At 40.9% G+C, this 23,108-nt stretch overlaps 1 protein-coding gene and 1 pseudogene across 1 annotated transcript in view; one reads left to right on the top strand and one right to left on the bottom strand.

The window, feature by feature from the left end:
• Nucleotides 1–23,108, bottom strand: part of Pcdh15 (protocadherin related 15) — a 1,685,700-nt gene that overhangs the window by 1,397,236 nt on the left and 265,356 nt on the right. The window lies entirely within an intron of this gene.
• Nucleotides 6,522–7,138, top strand: LOC124075936 (N-alpha-acetyltransferase 50-like; annotated as a pseudogene).

Raw genomic sequence — 23,108 nt, 5'->3', positions numbered from 1 at the left:
AAAAAAAATTTAAAAAGCACTGTTTACTTCTCTATTATTCAGGATTGATCTTACAAGTTATGAAATTACTGTAGTTAGTAATATATATTTATATATTATATAAATAATATCAAGCTTATTTAATCTAATCTAATTATGATTAGAATAGTCTAATAATGATTAGAATAAATGACCTTGTTATTGCAGGACAAAGCGTACCATAAATTTCCCTACCTAAAGTGAAATTCACTGTAGCTTGAAGAACTGCAATTTGGGAATAAAAATTTGATCTTTAATGTTAGCATTTTCATGGCATACTTTTATAATAGTTTTAGCTTGTGGGTTTCTTTTTTGTAATTTATTCTTGTATAATTATTAAAAAATAATTCAACCTCCAAAAAATTTCCAGACTCCAGTTTAAGATTCCAAAAAATTCGTTGCTATAAATTCTGCTTTGCAATATTGGTAGTTAATTTCTACTAGATTTAAATAAATCCTTTCATTAATAATGAGTATCTTCTAATGCTCTATTTGCATGAGATGAAAGCATGCAATTTTCTTTTCACTATATCCTTTAAGCAGAAGATTCATTGAAAAAAATTAAAGAATGAATTTGAATAAAATTTTGCCAGTAGAGTGCTATAAACTTAAACTAGTGATAATTTTATATATTTTAATCTATCTGATGTAAATATATCAAATATATTCAGTCAATTTTCTCTCTTAACTTTTAAGGATAAAAAAATAATATTTAAAAACAAAGAAAATATAATGTTTTAAAATTATGGCAAATGTCTCAATTGTTTATTAAATGATGTAAGTAAGTCCTAAGTGCTATACAACTATTAAAATCATAACACAAATGTCTCCATTTAATATAAAGAAACTGTAAGGGTAAAAGAAATTGAAGTTAAAGCGTAAAAGTTAAAGGGTAAAAGACTGGGTGTTGTAAAGTTTCTAAGCTGCAAGGTCTGAGTTAGCTGTTGAGACAATGCTTGGAACTGCCCAGTAAATATTTACCCTGACTATTGGTTGTTTAATAAGGGCTCTGTGTGGTCGCAGGTAGGCATTGCAGGGCCTGGACCAATCAGTTTAAATGTAACCCCCTCCTTAGGAATGACCTATCACTCCAGCCTGACCTGTTCCTGCCAATGAATGAACCAATCATGTTTAGGAGTTGTTATTCAATTTTCCCGCGCCTCATGATGATTTGTTCTGATGTATACCAAGCCCTCCGCCCTCCCCAAAAAGTGTACTTAAGCAGTGCTCAGCCCCTGCTCGGGGCTCTGGGCTGCTTTCCCTTCTTGAGTGGGCACGGAGCCCCAGCATGCTGGTTCAATAAATCCCCCTTCTGCCAATTGCATGAGTGGTCACTTGGTGGTCTCTATCTCCGACATTTCGCAGGATCCTTACAAAACAAAGCCAGGAAAGTAATGCATGCCTGTAATCCCCAGTGACTTGAGAGACTGAGGCAGGAGGATCACAAATTGGAGGCCAGCCTTAGCAATTTAGTAAGACCCTGTCACAAAATAAAAAGGGCTTGGGACATAGCTCAATGGTAAATCACACCTGGGTTCAATCCCCAGAACCAAAATTAAATAAATAAATAATAAAGAAATTAAAACTTTTACGTTCTTCATCTGTACCTATCTGATTTTGCATATTTCAATTTTAGTGACATTTTCCTGAATTTCAGTGTTTTGTACAAGGAACTGTGAATTGGGGATTTTTTAAAAAATTTTTAAATGCACAATACATATTTGGATGGAACAAGTCACTAATCTGACTGGAATTTTTTTCTTGGTTTTTGTGAAGATACTCATATGACCCTATGTTCATTAAACTAATGAGTCTGTACCTTCCCAATCTAAGTCTATATAGAGTAAATCAAATAACTGCCTACATAGCTACTTGTAGTCATCTATTTTTATAATAATCGATGCCAAGAGACTACCAAGGTTAACTCAGGAAAAGACCATGTAGAGTGATATTTTGGCTTTCAATTATTTAGTGAGATGTAAATCCAAAGATAGTAATTCAAATTTTTATTATATTTATGTTTAATGATTTTGTCTCTCAACCAAAAGATACATAGTAGAAAAATTTCTACTCTAGTGTGTTCACTATTGATAGCAAACTAAAAACCTGAAGACTCAATTTAATAATATAACATGTTTGATGAAAAAAATAAAACAAACCACATAGCCATATAGCTATGCACAACATACTCCCATAGCCATGGACCACAAAATTTCCATAAAAGTAATAGCAAACCTAATACCTAATGCCTCAGTATCAACAAGATATATAGAAATCACACAAAATAGACCCTCAAGTATAAAGATAATAAGAAAAACTAAATTCATGGTGAAGCACTGTATGACAAAATAACTGGTTTAAAAAGAAAAAAATGTTCCATGTCTTCAGAATTACATTATTGGTTTAGATTATGAAACTTCAGAAGTATTCTTTCCTATTAGTTAATGATTATTTTTAATTCATAGCAGACATCACATATATTACATTAAATTGAATTTTTTGGTAGCAATAATACCAACAATTTTATTAAAACACAAACAAGAATGCAGTATTATTTTCAAATGCTAGTAAAAAATCATTACATTTGTCTAGCTATTACTCATATTGACAAATGTCCTAAAGGCTCTGAAATATCCTATTGCTAAACCCTGACTTGAGCATGTGCATTTAAGAAAAATGAGTAGTATTTATTTGTATAACCACTACTGTGGATACCAGCCCTTTCCTATACCTTTGTTGGATTCATGTTTCCCCTTTTGAAGTCCACAAATCTTCCAATATACAGTAAAATGACACTCTGCTTTATATATTCCACACTCACACCAACCTTACTTGATTAGCAACTGGCTTCTCTCAAAAACCTTCAGTATGAAATCTCCCTCAATCTGACTTTATTTTGTTTTCAATGTTTCTCCTTGTTGATGAAAACATTTTCTAGCAATTCTAAAAAAAAAAAAAACAAAAAACTTGACAATACACATGCCAGTAACTGAAAGTCTCTTCTTCCCAGAACCAATTCTAAGAGTTTGGAGCCCATCTTCCCAGACATTTTTGTTTTCTCCTTACTTACATGAACGTATGTTCCCATAACTATTACTTTTTACATAAATGTAATTTAATAATCTCTCTATATATATTTATGAAGTTTTTGCATGATTATTTTAGTAGTCATACAACATTCCACAAATGCATATAAATGAATGTATTCAAGTGGACATAAATAATATATGTGTTTGTATATATACAGATATAGATATAGATACATAAATGTAATTTTTAGGTCTTTTCTTTAATAACAAAATCTGCAATTTTTGGGGGGTCTATCTTTGTGCAAATATAAGTAATTTCATAGAAGTGACTCATATAAATGTATCATTAAATAAATACCTGAAATTGTGTCTAAATTCCTCTAGAGGAGAACTTTGATTTAATGTTGATCATCACATCGTTGTAAATATTACTTGGATATTTAAAATAAGCAACACAATTTAAAAAAAAAACACTAAATAATTTCCAGCAGTTAATATAGTGACATAGCATAAGAAATCTTACACTTTTTTATACTCTCTTTTCTTTCCCACTCCCAATTATGTATTTTTCTGTCCAGCTGTACAAATTTAGATTATTTTTTGGAAAGTATTGATGGCTTTTATAATATAAAATGATTCAGTAAATACCAATTAAGTTAATAATATGTTAAATCAGTTGCTCAAAAAAAATTCATCAGGATTATGTTGATCAGACATTCCTTTAACTTAATGAAGTGGAGCACAGTGGCACATGCCTATAATCCCAGCCACTTGGGAGGCTGAGGCAGGAGGATCTCAGGTTCAAAGTCAACTTGAGCTGAGGCCCTAAGCAATTTAGTGAGACCCTGTCTCAATATTAAAAAAAAAAAAGAAAGAAAGAAAAAAAATAGGGCTGGAAATGTGATTCACTGCTGTAGTCTGGCTGGGCACAAATCACAGAGCCGCCACAAAGCACTTGAATGTTCAAACAGGAAACTTTATTGCCCAAACTCCACCAGCACTCCAAGCACACTCCCCGAACCCTCCCAGCTCTCCCCTGGGCTCTGCGCCTATTCTCTCGGATCCGCAAGAACTCAATGGGAACTCCAAAGTTGCAGGTGCCCTAGGCAGCAAAAGCCATCCTGTTGCTGGACAGTAAAGGTCTATATACAATTGAATACACAGCTTAACATAACCATCATCATCTCAATGGCTCGCCTCTCAACCACTCCCTTCTGGCAAAATGCCATGCATCATCCCAACTTGGCTGTGGCCCTCAACAATTCACTGGTTAAGCTCCCCTGGTTTCAATTCCTGGTTAAAATTAAAAAAAAAACAAAAAAAAAAAACAAAAAAAAAACAAAGAAAACGTACTGAAATGTAGATACAGCTTTCAAGCATCCATCCCATATTTCAAAGTTTCAAAAAATAACTAGAATTGGATTTTATCCTTAATTTAGCTATTATGTTGACTTCATTTTAAATGGAAAAAATAGCATCATTTTTCATTTAATGCATGGTAACTTTTTAATAATAAGTATGTTCTGAATGCTGGTGATAAAGGCCCAAATTTTCTACTAGTCTCTAAATAATTCATATGAGTAATGAGCTACAGAAAGCTTTGTGAAAAATCATTTAGTTTGGAGGTTAAAAGAGTGGTCACTGAAATTAACATCTCAATTTGAATTCCATTTGCAGTACTTACTGAGTAATGTTTGGCAAGTTAGTTAATCTATCAGGTTGCTTAGTTATGTCAAATATAAAATGAGGAAAATTCAATACAATGCATGATGCATGGGGAGAACTCAATTGATGCATACAGAATAACACTAAAAACTTTTTATGATCTACCACACCTAATTCAGAATCTTTCTACAGGCAGCCTGACAGAATTTCAATAAAAATTTTTTTTTGCATAACTTTCATATAGACGTTAACAGGTGGTTTGCTTATTTAATAAAGAGTGGATTCAAACAGGTAATACATCTACACCCTAAAAGAAGGAAAGATTTTTCAGATGGTCTACCCTCTTCTCATCTATCTATGTTTTTAGATATATCTTCCATTGATGAATGCTTCTTTAAATGGCTTCCCACTTTGCTTCCACTTATCTAACCCCTTCTTATCTAATAGTCATGCTGAGAATGATTTTCTTTGTTCTATTTTAGTTTGTTAATCAGATTTAGAATCTCTTAAAATCAGGTAAATATTTCAGAAACTTTCTCCACAAAAGCCACTTTGAACACTCTTGCAAAGTGTTCCATATAGCATCTCAAATCCAAACTCATTATGGATTTTTTTTCTTTTTTTGTTACTATCCTTTGAACTCATGGCTTCTTACCTCTGAGCCATTTCCCTGGCCCTTTTATTTATTTTTATTTATAGAAAGGGTTTAAGTTGCTTAGAGCCTCTCTAGGTTGCTGAGGCTGGCCTTAAGCGTACCATTCTCCTGCCCTAGACTCCTGAGTCACTGAATTACAGGCACGTGACATCGGACCTAGCCACATCACAGATCTTTATACAAATTAAGGCATTTGAGATTTCAAATCCATGGTCAGAATTGTATCACATATGCCTGATAAGTGCAAGAATTTTTGAGTAGGAGTAACTATACTTTAGTAGAAATAGTACTGAAATAGAATGAAAGTTTTGATAGATTGGTCTTCACTTTCCATTGTGGATTTCTGTTCTATAAATAAAGTGATTTCATTAAGGTCCAAGTCATATTTCAAGACATTTTATTGTGATACTATTATAATATTTGGAACTCTAAACACATTTGCAACAAAGCTATTACAGACAATTTAAAAAAATATTTTTCAGTTGTCAATGAATCTTTATTTTACTTATTTATATGTGGTGCTCAGAATCTAACTCAGTGCCTCACACATGCTAGTCCAGTGCTCTCCCAATCCCAGTCCCTGTTATAGGCAATTTTAATGTAAGTTTTTCTATGAAAGTTTCATATCCTGAGAGTCCAAAGATTAGGATTCTAATATGGTGCTTCTCATTATATATTGATTGCCTTATACTATGCAAGTCTGTTACTGTCTCTAGACAAGTTGCTACTTTTTATTAATGATGTGATAGTTACATGAAGTGCTCAAAAGCATTCTCCAAATGTTGAAAACACTGACAGTAGGTAAAAAAATATCCCCATTTACTTATTTCTTGCATTTCACACACTAACCTGTGTTTTATCAGCTTTTACTAGAAGCCCATTGTGAGAGAGAGTGATTATCTCCACTTCACAAAGAGAACTAAGGTCACAACATGGTATCAACAGGCTAGAGCATAGGACCCCAAGTGCATGTGTGCAGAAGAAGTGGCAGCACCAGCCAATGTCAGGACACACCCAGCCCACTGTGGAGACCCAGGGCAGGCTGAAGTCCTTCGGCAGGATGTTCACTGGTCTGGTTGGGGGCTCCTAGAGCTGGGTAATGAGGCCATCTGTGGTAATATCGGTGGTAGTGATGGCCTTGGCAGGTAGGGAAGATGAAAGGTAGCCAAACCCCTCCGGGAGATGTAACAACATACAATATTAATCAGTTGAAGAGATTAAACTAGGTCATCTTTTCAGTCAGCTGGAACGACAAGTTGTACAAGGATGTGCACTTGCCAATTTCAATGATAGTGCTATAGCTGCAGCATGCTCCAAAGTGGATCATTTTCAGAATCAGAAGACACTTGCCATCATGACACTAGGATGTCTCACATCTTGCCAAGCCTAGGGATTGGAACTGAAATGTTAACAAAGTCTTAAACATCTGTGAGCAAGATGGCAGTTTTAGTTGTTGTGTGTTTAGTTGTAGATGGATAGAATACCTTCATTTCCCTTATATTTATGTGGTACTGAGGATCAAACCCAATGCTAGGCAAGTGCTGTTCCATTGAGCTACAACCCCAGCTCCAAGATGACAGTTCTGACAATGTCTATCTGCAATCCAGATCAACAACCAGTCAGCAATTGATGCCTATGTAATTTTGCCTTAGAGATTACTGAGACAAAGAGCTACTTGAAGGAGATAGAGTCAGCAGATGCTCATGTGCTTCAGAAAAACCTCAAAGTCCCTTTTGGTCAGAGTGCAGATGATCAGAAAAGTGACAACTGAACAAACTATAAATGAACCTTCTTGTACCTGCTTGTTGCCAAACAAAAGAGAGGACTGTTGATTATCCCCACCTTTCTTCCCTCCCTTTTACTTTTTTTTTTCTCCTTTGTTTTCTTTCCCCTAGAAGTTTTAATACTTTCAAGGACTTTTAAAAAGGATCATACTTGGATTGTTTTATTTCTTTTATTTTTGCAAGATGATTCGATTAAAGGAAGTGTTACATGGTCTCCTGGGAAACTGAGATAATGTGAAGATCCTCCTTAACCTGGTTCTTGTAATCATGCTAAAAAGATTTCAGACATGTTGTAACAGGGGTTCACTGGATGCTTTGACTATATCCCTTGTGGCTTTGAAACTTATATATATATTTTTTTCTTTTTTCCAACCTTCTTCCTGGTCATCTTTTCTCTAATCTTCTCCTTCCTGATCTTTTCCTCTCTGATCTTCTTTTTCCTAACCTTTTCCCAGATCTTCTCTGATCTTCTTTTCCCTAATCTACTCCTCTCTAATCTTCTTTTACCTGATTTTCTCCTTCTTGATCTTTCCTCCCCAATCTCATTTTCTCTGAATCACCTCTACAACAGTGCCCTGTTCCTGCTGAGGGGCAGAATCACAGCCTTTGGGACAGGAGTCCTTTGTGTTTCTCTTTCTCTTTTGCTAGCAAAGCAATAAAACTTCTTTTCTCTTTTTTCTTGTCTTTTTATTTTTTTCAAAAACCATGTCCTCATTATTGAATTGACATTGGGGACAAGGACGGAGATTTGAGCAACAAAGTCACTCATAGTAACAAACACGACTTTATTAGAAGAGTTAGGAAAGAGAAGAGTCTCAAGGGAGAGAGTGGGAAGAAAAGAAGGATGGTGCACCCCTTCTACTTTCCACTTTTAATGGGAGTCCCAGGGAAGTTTGGAGTCCTGCCCAAATCCATCTTCTGACTTTTTTATTCCTGCGCATTTTTTTAAAGTCTTTTTAATTATGTACAACATCAGGATAGACCCAGACATTATCACAAAAGTATAGAACACAACCCAACCCAAGTCATTCCCCATAATTTAACCCTGCCCACCCCATTTCACTCAATTTATGGTTTACTTTCTTTTGTCATTTAACGTCCTGTGGATACATCCCATGGTGGGATCCATTGTGCCACATCCCTGCACACACATACTAATGTTTGGTCAGATTCATTCCACTGTTCTTAACCCTTCCAGTCCCTTCTTCTTTCTTCTCAATCTCCTCCCTCTATACCTTCTGACATTTGACTGACAGCACAGGAATAACATGGACCTCAAAGAGATGGTTGGTGTGGTGCTTGTTGGGAAAAGTATAAACGGCAGCCATACCCCAGAAAAAAAAACCCAACATGGCGCCTAAGCACCTCTTCTTCCTACCTTCTTCTTTTCTGCAGTGGCGCGAAAGTTCCCGCCCGTGTGAACTCTCCCGCAGGCGCCAATTTCAAATCTCGCTGGAGGGGAACCTTAGCCCCAATGAGAACTAATTCCTGGGCTCCGGAGCTGATATCTGAAAGAACTTGCCAATAAACGGGTTGCCTGCCATTTATCTAAGCCCTACCATCTCCCCCTTAGTTCTATATAAGCACACTGCTTTTTGCAATAAAATTGGAATTCTCCCGGCGAAGTGTCTTTGCGTGGGGAATTCTTTCATTCTGGTGCCCCGTGTGAGGATACGGGTGAGCTCTTTCCAACAAGAGCCCCATCCCCCGCTCCGCCGAGACACTCCGCCCTGGTCCGCTCTTTTCAGACTCTGGCTTCCTGCACTCACCACTGATCTGACGTGGTAAGACTCCCCTGACCCTGGCTCGCCAACTCCCTTCGGGCTACCGCTGGGTTTGTGACTGTGATCCTCCGGCACACTCCAGACGCCCGGTGGGGGGAGGGAATTCCTCCCACTAAGACCTTTACTGGTTGAAGTGGACCCTCTGGTGATGCGTTTCCCTTTGGGGCATGAGGCTTCTGAGTTTACATGAGAGGCTCTGTGGTTTTTTCCCTCCTTCACTGCCGCTGCCGCTGCCGGCTAGAGTTGCTGTTTCCTCCGGGGCTGCTGTGTCTGGCTGAAGCTGCCTCTCTGCTTGGGGAAAACTGAACTCCTGGCCTGGAACTGCGTTCTGCCGGAGCTGGAGTTCTGTTTTCATTACTGACTTCTTCCGCTGCGGTCAAAAACTTTCCTGACGTCAGGTTGCCCGTGACTCCGACCCCATTGGGTCTCACAGATCGCACTTCACTGGTGACGACCAGGTAGTGCCCTCTGTATTTCCTCGCGACAGCTGGTCATTTTGGGGACGCCCACCTGACCCCCGTTTGCCCTGAGCTTCTTGGAAGCCGGTCCAGCCCGGGTTTTCTCTTTGTCTCTCTCGCTTACTCTTATTCTCTCTCTCTCTCTCTCTCTCTCTCTCTCTCTCTCTCTCTTCCATCTTTTCCTGTGACTATGGGCACCTCTTCGTCTATACCTGAAGCTTCACCTCTCAAATGTTTAATAAAAAATCTGGCCACACTCTCCCTCACACCAGACATCAAGCCCAAACTTCTAATCAAATTCTGTACCCAAGATTGGCCTACATATCCACTGGATAATGGCAATCATTGGCCTCCAGAAGGCTCCTTAGATCCAAACATCCTCCGAGACCTTTTTAACTATTGCCAGCATCTGAAAAAGTGGAAGGAGATTCCCTGCATTGAAGGTTTTAGCCTTCTCGCACAGCACCCTGCTCTCTGCTCCTCCTGCCCTCCCTCTCAGGTCCTCCTTGCTTGCAAACCCCTGTCTTCCCCTACTTCTACTCCTGACTTCGCAGATTCTTCCTCATTTGACCCAGCAGATGAACCCCCACCTTATCCCCCAGCCCCATCTGCCCCTTCTCTCCCACTATACCCTCCTCTTCCTCTGCCTGATTCCACAGATCCTCAGCCTTCCGTTTCATCCCCCTCCTCTCCACCCTATTCTGCCTGCTCCACCTCCTCCTCCTCCACAGAGACACTCCCTTCCCCTCCCTCTCCTTCCTGTCCGCCGCCTGCCTCTTTCAGTCCTCCTGTTACCAGGTCTAAGGGACTCCTTCCCACCCCCAAGGCAATCGCACCCCTTCGTGAGGTAGCTGGTCCCGAGGGTGTCATCAGAGTCCACGTGCCCTTCTCCATGTCGGACATTACTCAGCTAGAGAGGAAGTTAGGCTCATTCACCGCTGACCCCACCACTTACATTCGGGAGTTTCAATGGGTCCTACAAGCATATAGCCTCACTCATCATGACATCTACATGCTCTTGGCCAATACACTTCTCCCCGAGGAAAGGCGTTGGGTCTGGGAGCTAGCCCAAGCCCATGCTGATGAAAATCATAGGACCAATCCTAACCACCCCACAGGCCCTCATGCTGTCCCAGAGCAGGATCCCCTATGGGATTACAACACCCCTGAAGGCTTACAGTCTCGTGACCTTTTTACATCCTGCCTCTTGGCGGGCCTAAAAAAGGCCACCCGCAAGGCTGTTAACTTTCAAAAGGTGCAGGAGGTCATTCAAAGGAAGGAGGAAACACCTTCAGAATTCCTGGATAGACTAACCAAGGCCCTTCAACAGTACACAAACCTTGACCCAGAAACCCCTGATGGCAGTCATGTCTTAATGATATTTTCTGGCCCAAAGCTACCCTGACATTAAAGCCAAGCTTAAAAAGCTTGAACAGGGCCCTGCTACTCCTCAGACCAAAATCCTCGCTGTCGCTTTCAAGGTCTTTCATGGTAGAGAAGATGAAAGTGAACGCTGTAGGCAGAGGGCTGAAAATGCCAAATTCCAAATGTTGGCCCAGGTCATTCAGAGAAGGTCATCACCACGCTGTCCTAATAAGACACCCCCTGGAGCTTGCTTCAAATGTGGTAAGGAGGGACATTGGGCCAGGGATTGTCCTTCGCTGAGGACACCCTCCAACCCCTGCCCAAAATGCCATCAAAGGGGACACTGGGGGGCAGACTGCCCAACAACCCGGAAGGGAGGTTGGTCAGCCGCCTGGCAACCCTAGCCTCTCCTGGGCTTGGCAGAGGAGGATTGACGGAGCCCTGGGCCTTCCCTCCCAACTATTACCATCAAGAAGCAAGAGCCTAGGGTCACCTTCCTGGTGGATGGACGCTTCATTACCTTCCTCTTGGATACTGGTGCTGCTTTTTCGGTCTTGAGGGAGTATTGGGGTCCTACCACACCCTCAAAAACTCCTATTGTCGGGGTAGGAGGTAAACAGATTTTCCCTCGAAACCCCCCCCCCCTTTATCATGTTATATGCAGGGATCCCTTTTGTCCTTCACACACTCCTTTCTCGTTATGAGCCATTGCCCCATTCCCCTTCTGGGAAGGGACATACTCTCACTATTGAAAGTCACCATTCACATATCACCCCACACCTCTCCTACCTCTCATTTCCTCATGATGTTCCTAGGGGCAGATACACCTCCTTCACGCACTCTTCCACAACTATCTAAACCAGTTAACCCTGATGTTTGGGACACAACTACACCCTCTATGGCTAAATGCATTCCTATTCATATTGTCTTACGGGACACTTCAAGATATATTAGTCAACCACAATATCCACTCACAACCACAGCCCTCCTCGGATTAGAACCCATCATCCAGGATTTATTACGAAAGGGGTATCTTAGGCCTACACACTCTCCTTTCAACACCCCCATTCTGGCAGTTAAGAAACCTAACGGGTCCTACAGGCTGGTTCAAGACCTTCGCCTTGTCAACTCCTCTGTGGTCCCCATCCACCCACTAGTGCCCAACCCTTACACCCTCCTCTCTCAGATCCCTGCCACTACTACCCACTTCTCGGTCCTAGATTTAAAAGATGCATTCTTTTCTATTCCCTTGTCCTCAGAATCTCAGGATATCTTTGCTTTTACATGGACTGACCCTCACACCCGCCATTCTCGTCAGCTTACCTGGACTGTCCTCCCACAGGGATTCAGGGATAGCCCCCATCTCTTTGGCCAAGTTCTTTCCCAGGACCTCACATCCTTTCACCCCACCTGTCCTGACTCTACTCTCCTTCAATATGTCGATGACCTTCTTTTATGTAGTCCCTCTTGGAAACACTCTTAATCCCACACCGCCCAGCTTCTCAATTTCCTAGCAGATAAGGGATATAGGGTGTCTCCCCACAAGGCCCAGGTTTCCCAGTCTTCTGTCACCTATCTTGGTTTTCGTCTTACACCTGGGAAAAAGGAAATAACACTGGATAAGAGGCAACTCCTCTCTAATCTTCCAGTGCCCCATATGAAAGCCGAAATACTATCATTCCTAGGACTAGCAGGTTATTTTAGGGCCTGGATCCCAAATTATTCTCTTCCAGCCAAACCCCTGTATGACCTAGCAAAGGGACCCCCTAGTGAATCTCTTGCCTCCTCCCCCAACTACCACTTCCGCAGGCTTCAGCAACTCCTCCTAAAGGCACCCACCCTTCACCTTCCTGATATTTCAAGACCATTTCATCTATATGTCCATGAAAAAGGGGGACAAGCACTTGGGGTCTTAGGTCAAAACTATGGGCCTACATTTGCACCTGTGGCATATTTGTCCAAACAACTAGACCCTACCATCCGTGGGTGGGCCCCTTGCTTAAGAGCTCTGGCTGCTGGACAAATTTTACACAAAGAAGCCTCTAAGCTGACTTTTGGGGCCCCTTTAACTATCCACTCCCCACATCACTTGAAGGATCTTTTAGCTTATAAGGGCCTTCAAACCCTTCCTCCATCCAGAGTTCTGTCGCTCCTCACTTCCTTTCTGGAAAACCCTAATATTACTTTCCTCCCCTGCTCTGCACTGAACCCTGCCTCACTGCTCCCAATGACTCCCACGTCTAAAACACCAACTCATAATTGCTTGGAAACCTTAGATGATTTCCTCCCCTGTCATTCTTCCATTTCTGAGGGACCACTCACCAAGCCTGACCTTATCTGGTTCACTGACGGCAGTTCCTTTAGGCAGAACGGCACTCATTACTCTGGATATGCTGTAGTTTCAGCCACTGAGATTATAGAGGCCAAAGCTCTGCCTTCAGGAACTACCAACCAGCAGGCTGAACTTATAGCAGCCACTCGTGCCTGCCTTCTAGCACAAGGCAAATCCCTCACCCTTTATACTGACTCAAAATATGTCTTCCATATCTTATTATCCCATGCTGCAATATGGAAGGAGCGAGGCCTACTTACCACCAAAGGTAATGCGATCACTATATAACCAATCTGATAGAGGCCTCCCACTTACCCACCCAGTTGGGAGTTGTCCATTGTAGGTCCCATCAGAAGGACGGCTCTCTTATCACTGAGGGCAATGCCAAAGCTGACCAGGCGGCACGAATGGCTGCTACCACTTCCAATTATGGCCCCCCTGGGGGACATATAATGGCCACTTTAGACAGCTCATCTGAAGCCCCTACTTCTTCCAGTAAGAACAAGGATCTTTTCAAGTTCCTTCATACTCTATTCCATTCCAATTCTCAGTCTTTAACCCTCTTTTTACAGAGCTTCTTCTCCCTCACCCCCTCTGACAAAGCCATGCTACAAAATATAGCCTCTAATTGTCAGATCTGTCAGCGGACCAACCCTCATACTCCTTTAAGGCCCAAACCTTTCCCTTCCCACCAAGCCCGGGGACACATCCCCGCTGCTGACTGGCAGGTAGACTTCACCAACATGCCCACAGTACAGGGCGCACTAAATACCTCCTTGTCTTTGTGGACACTTTCTCTGGTTGGGTTGAGGCATTTCCCACTTCCAATAAAAAGGCTTCCACTGTAGCTTCAATCTTACTGACAGACATTATCCCCAGGTTTGGTATGCCCACTTCCTTACAATCTGACAATGGCCCTGAGTTTATTTCTAGGATCACACAAAAGGTCTCTCAAGCCCTCTCCTTCAAGTGGCATTTCCACTGTCCATATTGCCCCCAGGCTTCAGGGAAAGTGGAAAGGGTAAATCATACTCTAAAGGAAGTCCTTACCAAATTGACAATGGAATTAAACTTAGACTGGGTCAAACTCCTTCCCTTGGCTTTGCTTCGAATCAGAGCTCTCCCTAAGAAACCATCTTTACTGTCTCCCTTTGAGATAATGTATGGAAGACCTTTTATACCCCCTGGGCTGGTTGTTTCACAAGGACCTCTCACCCGAGATTTGTCTTTGCCTCTCTTGTTTCATCTCCGCTCGGAACTCTGGAAATATCAGGACTGGCTTCTTCTGGACCCAGTCTCCTCTCCAAATACTCCTCCCTTAACACCTGGGAGTCTAGTCTATTATAACACCCCAGAGGAGAAAGGGCCTCTTGCCCCAAAATGGGAAGGCCCCTATCCTGTCATTCTCTGTACCCCCACCGCCGCCAAACTCTCCTTACCAGACAACCATCTCACTCCCTGGATTCACATTTCTAGGTTGAAGCCATATCACCAGGAGGCCCCACCTGCTGATGACAGGACCACCCCAGAGGAACTCCAAGAATCACCTCCTGAACCTCCCCTTTACTCCTGCTCTCCACACCCATCTCACCCCTTTAAGTTGCAGCTCATACGGTGTTCTCCGCAGCCCAATTCCTCTTAAAGAAGGCACAATGAGCTCTCCCAACACCCTAGTCTTCTCTCTCTGCTTGATTTTTGTGCTCTGCTTATTTTCTGTGCTCTGTCGGGACTGGCCTTTACCGTCCTCTCCTACCATGTATTTATTCACTCTTCGGGAACGATACTCAGAACATGGCATGCAGAAGGTCCGCGCAGTGGATGCAACTACTTGCTTCATCCACAACTGCACCTCTATTTCCCTAAAATTGTCACCTTCAAGGATCTTCGTCCCTGGTAGCTGGAACTGGCCATTCATTTGCTTCCTTTTTGATCAAACCAAAGACTATTGTCATTGGTGGCCTGAGATATATAATGGGTGCCCCTATTGGTCATGCAGGTTCCATGATGAACGTGGTAGCTATTCTTACCACTCACTTGGTTACCCCGAAGGGTGGACTTCTAGTTACCTAAAGTGGCATAAAGGCTCTTCATCTGATAACAATGGATGGTATACTTTAGATATACCTGACCCCAAGGCCAAACGTTGGGACTATGTTGAGTTTGCTGTCTATGCTCGGACAACCTCAGCCAGACCCACAGGGTGGATGACTGTTGGCCGCACCCTGATTACGCCACCTAAAGCAACCATCCAGGTAGTCGAACACATCAAGGAGTCAGAATCAAAACTTCGAGATCTTATCCATAGCCCATCCAAAGAGGATTCAGAGCCTTCAACCCCCTTAGGCCCCCCTCCCACATGGCTCAATTTGCTACACCAAACTCTTTGATTATTAAATTCCACCTCTCTTTCTGTGCCTACTTCTCAGTGCTTTCTCTGTGCTTCACTTAGTCATCCACTTCTAGCAGTGGTCCCATTAGCTGCAGGAAATATTTCAGCAAAAACCTACAATTTCTCTAAGAAAGGACAACCCCTACATGTGACACGTATCCCACTGTGGGAAAGTTATTCCACCAATACTTCATTTCCTTTCATCTGTTTCTGCCTGCCAACAATGAATCCTTTACCCATTTGTTCCTTGAGCTATAGCACCCCATTGAGCCCTGCGTTTATGCAACCTGGACATTTCCTCTGGTGTAACGGGTCTTTAAGTACCTCAACAATCAATGTCTCTGGCACCTGTTTCTTGGTTACTGTAGTTCCTCAGCTGTCTTTGTATACTCCCACCGAATTCCGGCAGCTGGCCCTACCTTCCCGCACCCGTAGGGCAGTCTTTCTGCCGGTTCTGGTAGGCCTCACTTTAACAACCTCAGTGGCAAGTCTCGGACTATCTGGTGGAGCTATAGGTCATGCTCTGTGGGCATCCAATGACCTGCAACAAAAACTGCAGGAAGCACTCGATACCACTGCTGAGTCTCTGGGCTCCTTGCAGCGGCAGGTTACTTCATTGGCACAAGTGGCTTTACAAAACCGAAGGGCGATTGATCTTCTCACTGCAGAAAAAGGGGGTACATGCCTGTTCCTCAGAGAGGAATGTTGCTACTATGTTAATGAGTCTGGGCTAATAGAAAAAAATGTTGTTAAATTGCAGGAATTATCGACCCAACTGCTCAAACCCACCTCCTCTAATCCCATAACGGGGTTCTTCCAATCCTCTCTTGCCACGTACCTACTACCTATCTTGGGGCCCCTTATTGGGATGCTCCTTTTTTGTGCTCTCTTTCCCTGCATAATGAAGTTCCTTCAAACCCAATTGCAAAAAATTTCTAATCAAACTTTCAACCAGCTTTTGCTTAGGCACTACCAGCCTCTGATGACCCATGAACCCCCAACATCTCCAAGAGAACAGTTCACTCAGTGCTGAAGCTCACTACCAGGCACGATGGAATGCAACAGACATCAGACAGCGGGAGACAATGAGCTCGGAGAACCTCTTAATCTGCCATCCTGGATTCATGAGTCTTTATGTCCTTCTAAGCTTCCTCATGGCCCTTGGCCTCTTCTCTGTCAGTCCCCCAACATGGAACTTCTGCTAAAAATTGACCTTTGCTTTAAGTTTTATCTTCATTCTGTTTTTATTTGCTCTGATCTTCTTCAGGTGCTGGTGATGCCATGTCCAGGCAACGCTTCCAGTATTTCCTAGAGTCTCTGTTACAGGACCAGTGGCTGATACCAACAATCTCCTCCATCCAGGACTGGTTCGATGCCATCGACAACTTGTGGCTTCAGGGAACTTTCACAGACTTCACCCCTACGGAAGTAGCTGTCTATAGCCACTGGGTTTTATTTCTGGCTGCCATGATATCCCCAGACCTGCCCCACCCCCCCCACCCCCAGCATTCCTCCACTTCCCTTTCTAGGCCCCACAGCGCCCCCACACAACAGGAAGCAGCCGGATATGACCAACGACACCCCACTTCCTAAGAAAACAAAAAGGGAGGAATGTTGGGAAAAGTATAAACGGCAGACATACCCCAGAAAAAAAACCCTAACATGGCGCCTAAGCACCTCTTCTTCCTACCTTCTTCTTTTCTGCAGTGGCGCGAAAAGTTCCCACCTGTGTGAACTCTCCCGCAGGCGCCAATTTCAAATCTCGCTGGCGGGGAACCTTAGCCCCAATGAGAACTAATTCCTGGGCTCTGGAGCTGATATCTGAAAGAACTTGCCAATAAACGGGTTGCCTGCCATTTATCTAAGCCCTACCATCTCCCCCTTAGTTCTATATAAGCACACTGCTTTTTGCAATAAAATTGGAATTCTCCCGGCGAAGTGTCTTTGCGTGGGAAATTCTTTCAGTGCTCACAGGGGAAATTGAGTGCCCTGATTTTTTTTTCTCATTTTCTGCCTACTTCATTTGTTTATTATTCTTTGAATAGCCCTTAGCAAGCTTTCTTTTTAAAGTTATTGATATTGTAGTTGCCCAGATGATTGGGGGTTATGATAATTTTATTGATAAGTGAGGGTCCAGGCCAATTATTAGGGTGTGATCTGGAAACAACAGTTTTTCTGAGGGGTTAAATTTGTGCCTTGGGGAGATTTTACTATAACTAAGCCCCCACTTCCAGGTGCTTATCTTGACAAATAAGCCTCCCTGTGGTTTTAAGTCCCTCTTCCTTCTCCTTCCCTGCTCACCCATTCATGGCTGACTAGCTGCCTAACAGGAAGGAGAAGGTAGCTCTGTTTAGTTCACACTAAAAATTTATAGTCCCAAAATTTGAGATCTCAGCAGTTTTCAAAATTTTTTTTAGCTCTTTTTCTTATCTCACGCTTTCATGTTAAAGGGCAGAACCTACAAATATTATTTATTTCTGAAGACAAAGCAGAAGCAGCAGCGATATCCTGTTTTCTAATTCAAAGACAAGTTTAGTGTGTTTGTGGTCTTTTAAGTTTCTCAGGACTAAACATTGCCTTCACTCCACATTAGTCCTTCTGAGCACTCTGAGATTTGGACCCTTGTTATCCTTGTAAGAAATACAAAGTTTATTTGTGTTTTTAAGCAATTTCTTTTTTCTCTTCTTGCTGATGGATGAGGCAGTTTGGGGTAGTATTGTTATACTTGATCTGAAAGTACTTCAGTTATATGCATTTTTGCTAAGGAGTTAGCTACTTGTTAGTATGCTTGCTTCTCCTGCTATTGACCAATAGTGTGTAGGTTGGTGAGTTCAATTTTTTATTTTTTTTTAATATTCCAGCTATAGTTATCACCTTTAACTGACCTAAAATTTTTGCTGTTATATAATTTTCCCCCTATCCTCTTCTTTTACTAAGCCCAATAATAACTAGTGTAACCTTAAAAATAGAGTTGATATCCTTATAGGTCCGTACTCTTTAATCAAACTAAAGCAGGTATTTTTCTCTAGCACATAGCTTTAAATATTTAAAAAGGAAGCTTAGATGAACTTTTGACACAAAAAATGTATTTTATATCAAATAATGCAAGCTGTTCATTAAAAGTGTGGCCACTTAAACTTTGTATAGGAAAGAATATCTAGACAGTATTTTTGAGAAAAAAATAGCCATGCTATTGCTTATCTGTTGGAGAACAACCCAGATTTGATTATATTCTGTACCTACAATATTGAGTTCAAGAATCTGGGATAGGAGAAAGTGTTAAAAGTGGAGAGCAGGTTGTTCCCTGCTTTGAGTTACTCCATGATTTATAGACCACAGTTCTCAGACTAAGTCTGAACCTTTTACTCCCTTTTGTAAAGCTATAGTTTCCCATAAACTATTCCATTTTGAGTTTACATGCTAAGTTAGAATGATTCTATACCTTGTTTGAACAAGTAAATTACCACCATATACCTGGCACAACTGTAATGAATAAATAAATTAATCATGCCAGTAAAAAATAACTATCTGTGAACTTAACAATTTAATCAGAAACACATTCATGCGAGAGTGTATCAAACTCAGAAAAACCAGGCGCACAAACTTATTAGCTTTGTGAGATTCAATCCCCTCACTTGAGACCTATAAAAGAAGGAGAACCCTGAGACTGGACACAGCAGCACCTTGACCCTGTTACCTGGTCATTTTCCACTAACCTTGCCCAGGAAAATCACCACAGTGATGAACCTTTGAATCCTATCTTTAAGCTTTAGCAGAGTGCAATAACTTGCTCACATCAATCCCCCTCCAAGCTGACATCAAGGTGACACCATGAAACTGCTGAATCTGTCTACACCTTGGCCTAAAATAAGTTTCCGTGCTTTGAGAGTTCTGTCCCTGAACAAGATGTTTGATTGGTTCATAATGTTATCTGACCACCTACAGTAACTCTTCACATGCATATCGGATCTATTTTTGCTCTTAGTTCAGCCTCCTGAACTCTCATGGCTATATTTTGTTAGCCTTTCCATAACTAACACACTTACACACACACACACACGCGCTTACACATACATTTGTGTAAAGTGTGATGTGACTTATGACTACCAGGTGACCCACAAGTATTTAGTGAACTTCCACTGAGGAAAGTGGTCTAGCCTGTGAATTTATTGTTATTCAATAAATTCTAACATTGTGGAAAGGCTCGAATATGTTTGTTCAATATTATTGATGTAACTTGTTCATGACATTAAATAAATTGCTTCAAGAACAAGTAGAAGCATAAAGTGTTAATAATGCAAATGACACTGTGACCTCCTCTACTGACAGAACTGGTTTTGTCAAATTGTTTTCTGGTACACGGGAAGTAGCATTAGTAGGTTGATGACTTTATAAGAGATGTCTGCAATACTCATGTTCTCCTACTATTGCCTCATTTTCAAAAATTAGGATTTTTTTAGATTGTCAGTAGTGATGATTCAAGAAATGTTCTCATTAGACTTTAAAACAATGAACAGGGCTTGAGTTTTCTGTCATGTTGATAGGAACAGAGACACATGAGCAGTAGGAATATGAGGTTAAAGGAGTAATTCTATAAATTGGGCTGAATATGCTGACTTCCACATGCATTTTTTTTAAAGCAGTTTACCTGTGCCCTGCCTGGTTTAAGTCAATAGTATATGGCACATTCCTCAGCAAACTACCTATTATTTCTAGGAGAAATGCAGGCCAAAAATGCCAACAAAGAAAACTCAAGTTATCCTAAAGGGAGGGGAAACTTTTGGGATCCTTAGGAAGAGATCCTGGAACTCAGGGAGGTAATTCCCTTGACCATAAAATCTTTAAGTATAGGTTTCAATTAGAAATGGTCAGCATGGGCCAAAGTGACCTACTTATGGTAGTGGGGACTTGGAAGTTTGATGTCTTCCTGCTGTCAGTCAAAAGTCAAGAGGTGAACTTAGGTGGGACTATCTGAAAACTTTCCTGAGATCCCCAATAAAGTTGGAAGGCAGGAGTAAGTGCTCTATTCTTCTGAGAATCCATTCTCTTTCTTGAGAGTGTCTCCTTTTCCCATCTAATAAAATCATGCCTGTTAACTCTAAGCAACATGTCTGAAACCTTCTGGGCATGTTTGCATGAATTGGGTTGAGGGGAGCCTTTGGTGAATGCCTCAATTTTGTGAAAGGCCTCAACACTGTAACAATTTTACTTTTAAAGAAAGTTTGATTAATAATATCTTTTGTCTTATGGAAATTTTTGGTTTAAAAGTTTCAATTCCAAATAGGTTAAATGACAAAATTATTTTATGGAATGTTTTTACACACTCTATAACCTTAAATTTGTATTTGAAAATGTGAGTCAAAAGTAAAATAGATTTCTACAGTCTTCATTAAGTGCCAAGAAAAACATAAATATGGAAGATTGTTGGTGAATGAGTTTATAGGCTTCTCATCCTAAATTAGTAAAAATGTAGAAAAATCATGCTGGTTTCTTTATTATCAGTTCCTTTAACAATCCAAATATAAGCTTAGAAGAAAACTTTAGCTTTAAGCACCTTTACCTACATGGATAAGTTTCAGCATGTCATTGCCAAGAACAGAGTGCTTAAGTTAGAGAGTATAATTAATGTGAAGAATTTAGCCATTTTGTAAACTTACACATACCAAAATAATTTTTGATAGATAACTGAGTTTTCTGAGATGACATTGCCTCTATTTCTACAACCATCTAAGCAGTTCTATGAATGCATCCTTAAATATGGCAATTAAAAGTTGAACAGCTGTCTCATGACAATTAGATACATGTTATTTAAAGAGGAAAAATATATTAAAGCTTGAATTAATTATATAAGCTTCCTATTATTATAGTTTTTCCCATAGTACTCAAAGATTTAAACTAAATTATAAGATTTTAAAGAATTAATTGTCCTACATCAAACTTTCATTAAATAATCCCATCCACCTACAGAAGAGAAAATGTGGAAGAGGGCAGAAGCTATGAAACAGGCTAGATTTGGGACCCTTGTCCCAAACCCCAGCCCACCTCAATGAACAGAGCTTATGTGAGCCTCAGGATGTTCCTTTCATGCTGCCCAGTGTGGTTATCAGAGGAGCTAAACTCCCTGAAGTGTATACAGCAAAATGCTGTTTTTCAAGTTTGTCCAACCATCCCCAGGAGTATGAATGGAAGCTTCCAATTTTGACCTAACATAATCTAAGCTGGAAATGTTCCTGTTTAAGAAGACCTCATATATATTGCTTACATCTCATGCACCTGATTTAAAACCTGGGAACAAGCATTTGGTACATGCACAATAGCACTTTGGGCAAGACATAGGAGTCTGTCAATCACCCCTTGATTAGTTTAAAGCACTCCTAAAAAGCAACCCACCAAAGGTGAACAATGAACCCAGAAGTTCTTATAAGCCCAGATCCCCTCTGAGTCTACGGGCAGATACCTTTGTCATGTTCCTGCTGCAGTATTTTAGCATATCTTCCTCCAGTAAACACTCTTTTTTTTTAATATTTATTTTTTAATATTTGGCGGACACAACATCTTTGTCTGTATGTGGTGCTGAGGATCGAACCTGGGCCGCACGCATGCCAGGCGAGCACGCTACCGCTTGAGCCACATCCCAAACACTCTTAACTGCTTCTCTTTGTCCTGGTGAGTTCTTCTCACTTTTCTCACTGCATGTGCACCAGTCATCACCCAGGTTCCATGACAAGCTGGGCATTCATTCATATTCCTTTGGGGAAAACTGATCTAATATCCCTTGTTGAGTTGATTGCTTTGATATATGGGAAAAAAATCTTAGAGGTAAAATAGTAATTCTATTAAGAAGATCACACAAAATATCAATATTTTAATAATTGATACTTTTATTGTGGAGCAAATAGTTTACAACTATACTGAATGGAATTTTATTTTAATTTTTTGGTACCAGGGATTTGAACTTGGGCACTCAACCACTGAGCCACGTCCCCAGCCAAATTTTGTATGTTATTTGGAGACAGGGTCTCACTTAGTTGCTTAACACGTTGTGGTAACTGAGGCTCTCTTTGAACTTGAGATCATCTTTCCTCAGACTCTGGAGCTGCTGGGGTTATAGGTATGCACCACCGTGCCCAGTATACTGTATGAAATTTATATATAGGTTCTAAAGAAGAGAATCTGTAAAGAAATTTATGTAATATATAATTTGTCCATATTAGTTTTCATTTTGGGAAAAGGTTCTGATATATATTCAAAGCAGTTTACTCATCAATTGAAAGTCCTCCAAAAAAACGTTATTGGGAAAGCGTGGTGTGTGGTCCTTGGAAAGAAAAACTACCTTAGTTTTTGGAAGAAATACTTTGAAAATAATTAAATGGCTAAGTTTACTTGGTGCAGTAAAGAATTAAACTTGAGCTAAGTACTGTGGCACATGCCTATAATCCAAGAGGATCCAGATATTGATCCAGCAGGATCGAAAGTTCAAAGCCAGTCTCAGCAAATTAGTGAAGCTCTAAGCAACTTAGTGAATTGAGATTGACATTATTAACCTAGGTACACGTATGAAGACACGAATAGTGTGACTCTACTTTGTGTACAACCAGAGAAATGCAAAAACTGTGCTCAATATGTGTA

Source organism: Marmota monax, unplaced genomic scaffold (genome assembly GCF_021218885.2).
Source record: "Marmota monax isolate L192 unplaced genomic scaffold, Marmota_monax_Labrador192_F-V1.1 WCK01_AAM20220418_F8-fsc00019, whole genome shotgun sequence".
Lineage (NCBI taxonomy): Eukaryota > Metazoa > Chordata > Mammalia > Rodentia > Sciuridae > Marmota > Marmota monax.
This window is presented reverse-complemented; position numbering and strand designations above follow the sequence as displayed.